Source organism: Dermacentor silvarum, chromosome 8 (assembly GCF_013339745.2).
Source record: "Dermacentor silvarum isolate Dsil-2018 chromosome 8, BIME_Dsil_1.4, whole genome shotgun sequence".
In the NCBI taxonomy this organism is placed as follows: domain Eukaryota; kingdom Metazoa; phylum Arthropoda; class Arachnida; order Ixodida; family Ixodidae; genus Dermacentor; species Dermacentor silvarum.
Window position 1 is genome coordinate 173089518 of NC_051161.1, and position 6731 is coordinate 173096248.

General features: G+C 46.9%; 1 protein-coding gene across 1 annotated transcript in view; it reads left to right on the forward strand.

The window, feature by feature from the left end:
* Positions 1–6731, forward strand: part of LOC119462586 (protein 5NUC) — a 581486-nt gene that overhangs the window by 210068 nt on the left and 364687 nt on the right. The gene's annotated exons all lie outside the window — the stretch shown is intronic.

Sequence of the window (6731 nt, forward strand, 5' to 3'; positions counted from 1 at the left end):
AACTAATTTTGCTTTGTGCTTCTCTGACTTCAAAAGAGGCCCAACCCATGTCTCCATGCACTGCCTCATTTGTCGTATTACCGTGTGCTCCCAAAGCCAACCGGCCTACTGATCTTTGGTTAACTTCTAAACCCGCTAATATATCCGATTTTAAGCATATAATGGCATTTGCGAATGTTAGCGCTGGCACCATTACTCCTTTCCAGATTCCACGCACCACCTCATACTTATTGTGGCCCCACAGTGCTCTGTGTTTCATTAATGCTGCATTCCGCTTCCCCTTTATTTTCAGATTATCTTGGTGGTTGCTTGAGTAATTCTTTCCTTCGTTTATGTGTACGCCGAGGTACTTATATTGCTTCACTATGGGTATTACTTGCTGTTGAATTGACACCACGAAGTTACTCGTGTGTTCATTAAAGACCATAATCCCTGATTTCTCTGTGCTAAACTTAAGGCCTAGATTTGTCGCTGCGTTCCCACAGATATTCGCAAGTATCTGTAAATCTTTTTTATTGTCCGCTAGTAGCACAATGTCGTCTGCGTACATCAATCCAGGGACCTTCTGTTGCACCATTTGTCCATTACGCATGTAGGATAAATCAAAACCTAATTCGCTGTTTTCCAGTCGTCTTTCTATGCCCTTGACGTAAAGCGTGAACAACAATGGTGACAGAGGGCATCCTTGCTTCAATCCTTGGTGAATTCCCACCATTTCATTTCCTTTTCGGCCTTCCCATGCCACTTGTACTTGGTTGGCTCGATATATCTCCCTCAGCAGCTCCACGAAATCGTCATCTATGCCTTCGTATTGAAGAATATCCCACAACAATTCCCTGTCTACGTTGTCATAAGCTCCTTTAATATCTAGAAATGCTACCCATAAAGGTCTTTTCTGAACTACTGAAATCTCTATGCACTGAGTTAGTACAAACATATTGTCTTCTAAGCGTCTGCCTGGCCTGAACCCATTCTGTAGTTCCCCCAATACACCGTTTTCCTCCACCCACTTCGACAGTTCTAATTTTATGGCTTGCATTGCCATTCTATATATCACCGAGGTTACTGTAACTGGCCTGTACGAGCTCGTCTTATCCTTATCTCCTTTGCCTTTGTAGATGAGATTCATCTTGCTTTCACGCCATCCATCGGGAATATTCTTTCTTCTAATCACTTGCTCTATGGCATTAGTCAGCAGTGCCTTGCTTTTTGGACCGAGGTTTTTGATTAGCTGTATTGGGATTTCATCGGGTCCTGCTGCCGTGTTGTTAGGGACATTTTCTGCTGCCTTTTTCCAATAGAAGCTTTCTATGCTGAATTTTGATCTCTCAAGCCTCTCTGTTGTTGCTGGATCTGTTGTCTGAACTACACTTTTTCTCGTACCGAAGTTATGCCTGATAACGTCTGTGATGTACCGCAGCGCATCATCGCCTTCATAGATGTTACCGTCTTCATACCTTATAGCCGTTTGCGAGTTTCTAATTGGAGCTCCGAGTGCTTTTATATGGTTCCAGAATCTTTTTGGGGCGCCTTTGTCTCTTTTGTGAATGTTATGCACCCAACGTTCACTTGCGCATTTAATTTTCTCTTGCACGAGCTCACTCGCAACCCTTTTCTTTTCTCTGTATGTATTCCATCTAAGGAGCACCTCTTCTTCTTGTAATCCCAACTTTTTGGCTTCTCGATGAACCCTAGATGCCTCTTTACGCTCTTCTATAGCTTGTTTAATTTCCTTGTTCCACCACTTACGTGGTTTCCTCTTTCCAATCCAACAATTGTATTGCCGTGTCCGCCTTATTTCATGCTGCATAACCTCCACCAGTTCCTTATATTCCCAGACTGCTGTAGGAAAAGCCTCAATTTTCTTCTCTATGTTGTTTGCGATCTCTGTTATTTGCTCGTCATTCATTTTTAAAAACTCTGAGGCTATTGGTTCATGTTCTGCGCTGGTATCTCTCCCAAACTTTAATGCTAAACGTCTATGATCGCTTCCCAGGCTATTTTTTCCATTTTCGTCTATTATCATTTGTTCCAGTTGTTCGTAGACCATTTCTGAGACTAAGGCGTAGTCGATACATGACTGCCTGTTTCCGCATTGCCACGTTACCTGTCCATGACACTTATTCTCCCTGTTAACTACTATAAGGTTCTGTTCATCACACAAATCCAGCACTAGAGAGCCGTTGTAATCAGTATATCCGTCTAAATCGTCCATGTGCGCGTTCATATCTCCCACTAATATCACCTGGCCCGAGTTACTGAACTCATTAATATCGCTTCTAATGCAATCGACCAATTCCTTATTTTTTTCCCTGCTATCACTACCTGTCCACAGGTAAGCTACTCCCAGCCACGTCTTTTTACCTTGCCATGTACCACTAATCCATAAATGCTCTTTACATGTCTCGTTTACCCTTCGCCACTTCAGACCTCGCCTAATTAGTACGCCTACGCCTCCGCCTTTCCCTGACCCGGTCATTCTGTTGCACCCTTCCCATACAAAGTTGTCAATAACAGGCGGCTGCTCCAAATCTCGTAGATGTGTTTCGGTCAAGGCGTACACGCTAATCGCTTCATCATTCAGTTGCGTTTGAATTTCCAGCCATTTTTCCTGCTTACGACCACCCTGCATGTTAATGTAGCAAATTTTACCTTCTCTATCCTTATCCTTTCTGCGTCTTTTCCTGACTCCTGGTCGCCTAATTCTGCCCTTTACTGGTGTTTCGCTATGTTCAATACTCAATCCTGCTTCCTGATTGCCTGGGGCCCGCCTAAAAAAGCTACAGCTCGTGCCGCGAATCGACTTCCGACCGGTGTTGCTACACTTTCACTAAAATGTATCCCGTCACGCACAAAAGCGCCTTCGCGGCCTGCTCGGTGCACTTCTCGGTTGATGTCAATGACCGTAAAATTCATTGCTTTAGCTAGAGTCCAAATTTCCCTGTTTACTGCAAGAACTGCCCTTTCAATTTTATAACCCTGCCTTTCAACCTCTGGCACCGTGCACACCGCGATTTGTACTTCTTTTGAAACATTCCGCAGGTCGGTGACCCCTTTGGCTATTTGCTTTGTGATTCCTGCTCCTCGTCCGTTCAGTACGTCAATCACTCCGCCCATTATCACCACTAGGTGTCTCTCCTCCATTGTGTCCCACATGCGTTCCTTGGCCTTCGCTATCACCTCTCTAATCGGCTTTCCGGGAAGCGCGCTAACCTGGACTCGTTCGTCTGCCCCTACCCTCTCTGCTATCGCCGGTTCTACTTTACGCATGTTGGAATCCCCAACAAAGACAACTCGACGCTTTCCTTCCCCCTCACCGCCGAAAGCTGCCCCCGAAGTCACAATGCCCTCCCCTCCTTTCTTATCCTTGCCCTTGGCTTTGTTTTCTTCCCCGGCCGCGTCAGTGGTATCCCCTTCGTGATTATCACTGACGTTTCCGCCACTGCTTCCCGGCGTGGCGAGTTCGGCTGTCTCTGCACTCGCATCGGAGCCAGCTCCGTTCGCGGTGCTCGCCTCGATGCGTTCATCATTGCTTTGCAGAATGGTGGCGCTCAGCTGGATTTCTGAGTTAGCTAGCTTTTCTTCTGCCTCCTTCCTCTGCTTCTGCTCGATTTCAAGTTCCTTTTCTAGCTTTCCAACCCGCTTAGCTAACTTATCTTTGTCTTGCTCTAGGCGGTCTAGCCACGACCCTAGCACACACATCCTACAGATAAAATCTGCACCATTCGCTTCGCGTGCTGACTTAAACCGCGTTTCTTCCAGCGCGTAGGAACGCTCGCACTCAGAACAACGCACGCGTGGGTTCCCCCTAGTACCAACCATCATCTCGTACTAACAAGGCGTAGATGTGGGGAAAAAAAATTTTCTTTACCTACTTTTATCTAAGCGAGAAGACCAAGAAAGTGAGAAAGCCTTAAAATAATTTATAAAGATTGCTTGGCTAAGCTAACCCTCCTAAAAAAACCAAAAAGTGAAATATAAAATAACAAAACTTATCTCTTTGGCACGCTGCTCCTGCTGCGCTGAAATGGCACCTCGACTCGACACGTCCGCTCCCGTCGGCTTCACTCGTGAGAGTGAAGCTCTCACGAGTGCGGAGCAGCAGCGGCGCGGCGCGGCAGTTCACAGAAAAAGGCCCTCGCCGGAGCCGGCGCTTTGGACACTCTCCCATATTCTAGGTCACTCTAGCGTTGGTCTCCGGAGAAGAAAAGAGCCCCATCATAGAATAAAGAACCAACTTTAGAGAAGGGAAACTGTAGCTTCCACAGTGGTACGAAAATAAGAAGCGGCAGCGCATGGAACTTACTTAGGCATAAGACAGATGGCGCTGCTCAAACAGGAAGCGGAAATGTAGTTTTTTTTTTTTTGAGCAAAATTCAATATGGCCGCTTTTTGCCGGTCGCGTACGTTGGTATACGCGCCGCGCTCGCCCGGTTGGCGTTGCGGCACGCCTCATTGCCTTGGCTGTCGCGTAGTTTTCGCGTTCAAATTGCCAGGAGACCAAAGAGCCTCTACTGACGCCCATAAAAAACAAGCCACAAGTGAGTGAACGGAACGTGCGACTTTATTGGCAGAAGACAAGCAGTGCACCTTCTCGTACAAGAGCAGAAATAAAAATTGCATGTCGAGATGCGCTGGAATCATTAACGCGAGCTCGTAAACGGCTCACTTTCGTCGTCGCTCATGGCGGTCTGGTAACGAGCGACGACCAGCAGTGCAAGCAGACTGGACAGTGTTTGCACCGACAGTCGCCGTTGAACATGAGCAACTTTTATTGCGAAGCAATCGGGTGACGCAGGCATCTGCTGCCGCAGCCAACACAGCGACATGGACTACCCGGAGATTTAAAGTTACCTCCGTTCGAACCTGCACGTTTCTTTTTTTTTTGTTATTTCGGGGGCCGCGAATGTGTAGGTCACACTCGGTGCCCCTCTATCTTTCAATATGGACATGGTCGGTTTCGCGGGCATCACCTTCGGCAGCCTTTTTTGCGGGCCTTTCAACTTCACACGCATCGGACCATGTAAGCATGTATGCTGGTCTAGGATTGCCGCAAAAAACACACGAGACGAAGAAAGAGATAACACGAAGCTGTACTGACAACTATTTAATGAAACGAACGCCGAACTTATATAGAACACACACGTGTGCACCCGAAAAGCAACGAGAAATCCAATAAAAACACAAAGCGACTTTCAACAGGGTTGCGATACAAATGCTAGGATAAGCATTTGTAGACTACCGACGCACCTAACACGTGTGTATCACGTAGAAAAATAAAAAAAAGTTCCTTCTGGGTAACAGCAACTGACTGAAAACTAACGCAATCACCATCCTTAAAGGGTCGCATGGCTATTGCCTCTACAACCTCTCTTTTCAGCTGGCCATTTTTTCTGCCGATAATCTGCTGTTACTCAGAAAGCACTTTTGTTTCTTTCCACGTGACACACACGTGTTAAATGCCTCACTAGTCTATCAGCGTGTATCTTAGCATTTGTATCGCACCCCTCTTGAAGGTCTCTCTGTGTTGTTATTGGTTTTCTCGTTGCTTTTTGGGTGCACACGTGTGTCTGATCTATATAAGCTTGGCGTTCGCTTCATTAAATAAACAGTTGTCAGTACCGCTTCGTGTTGTCTCTTTCTTTGTCTCGTGTGTTGTTTGCGGTAACTTCCCAAATCATGAATCACCAACTGGCCTACGTCTATACTTTTCTAAATGATGGTCACGCCAAATCGTGGCCGAGAAAGGCCACATGCATAATTTGCCCATGGCTGCAGCAGGAAAGGACAGAACGGGGAGCACCAATCACAAAGCATGTAAATTGGAAGTCTATGTCATTGTGCGGACTGCAGGAGCGAATGCTCACCACGAGAGACTGCTTCCCAATGCAGCTGACCAGGCCGCCACGTCCGAGAAACGTAACACAGCAACCATAACCAAGTCAGATAACAGTGAAATGAGACTGCAATCAATGGCCGCGTAAGGTCCACACAATGCATTATACATTGGTGAAGATCCATATGGCAACAGTGAGCATTAACGTACATGGGTCACTTACGGCACATTCAGCTGTCCGACTACAGGCATAGCGCTTGCCTCCAACACACATGGTGGTCTGGTAATGAGCGACAACAAGCAGCGCGAACAGATTGGGCGGCGTGTCCCACCTATTTGCACCGACAGTCACCATTGAATATTAGCAACTTGCATTGCGAAGCAATCAGGTGATGCAGGCATCTACTGCCCCAGTCAACACAGCAACATGGACTACCCAGCATTTTAGCATTAACTCCTTTCCAGCCGGCACGTTTCTTTTCTTTGGAGGGCCGCTAATGTATGGCTCACAATTGGTGCCCCAATTTGTCTCACTATGGACAAGTCGGTTTCGTGGGCATCACCTTCGGCAGCCACTTTTGCGGGCCATTCCACCTAGGTGGCTATCAACATACACCTCAGATCATGTAAGCACGTATTCTGGTCTATGTTCATGCCAAATTGCAGCTGACGAAGGCCACAAGCAAAATTTGCACATGGCTACAGCAGGAAAGGACAGAACGGGGAGCACTAATCACGATGCGTGTAAATTGGGAGTCTATGTTGCTGTGTGGACTGCAGGAGCAGGTGCTTACCTCGAGAGACTGCTTCCCAATGCAACTTACCAGGTCCCCACATTTGAGAAACGTAACACGGCGACCACGACCAAGTGGGACAGCAGCGAAACCAGACTCTG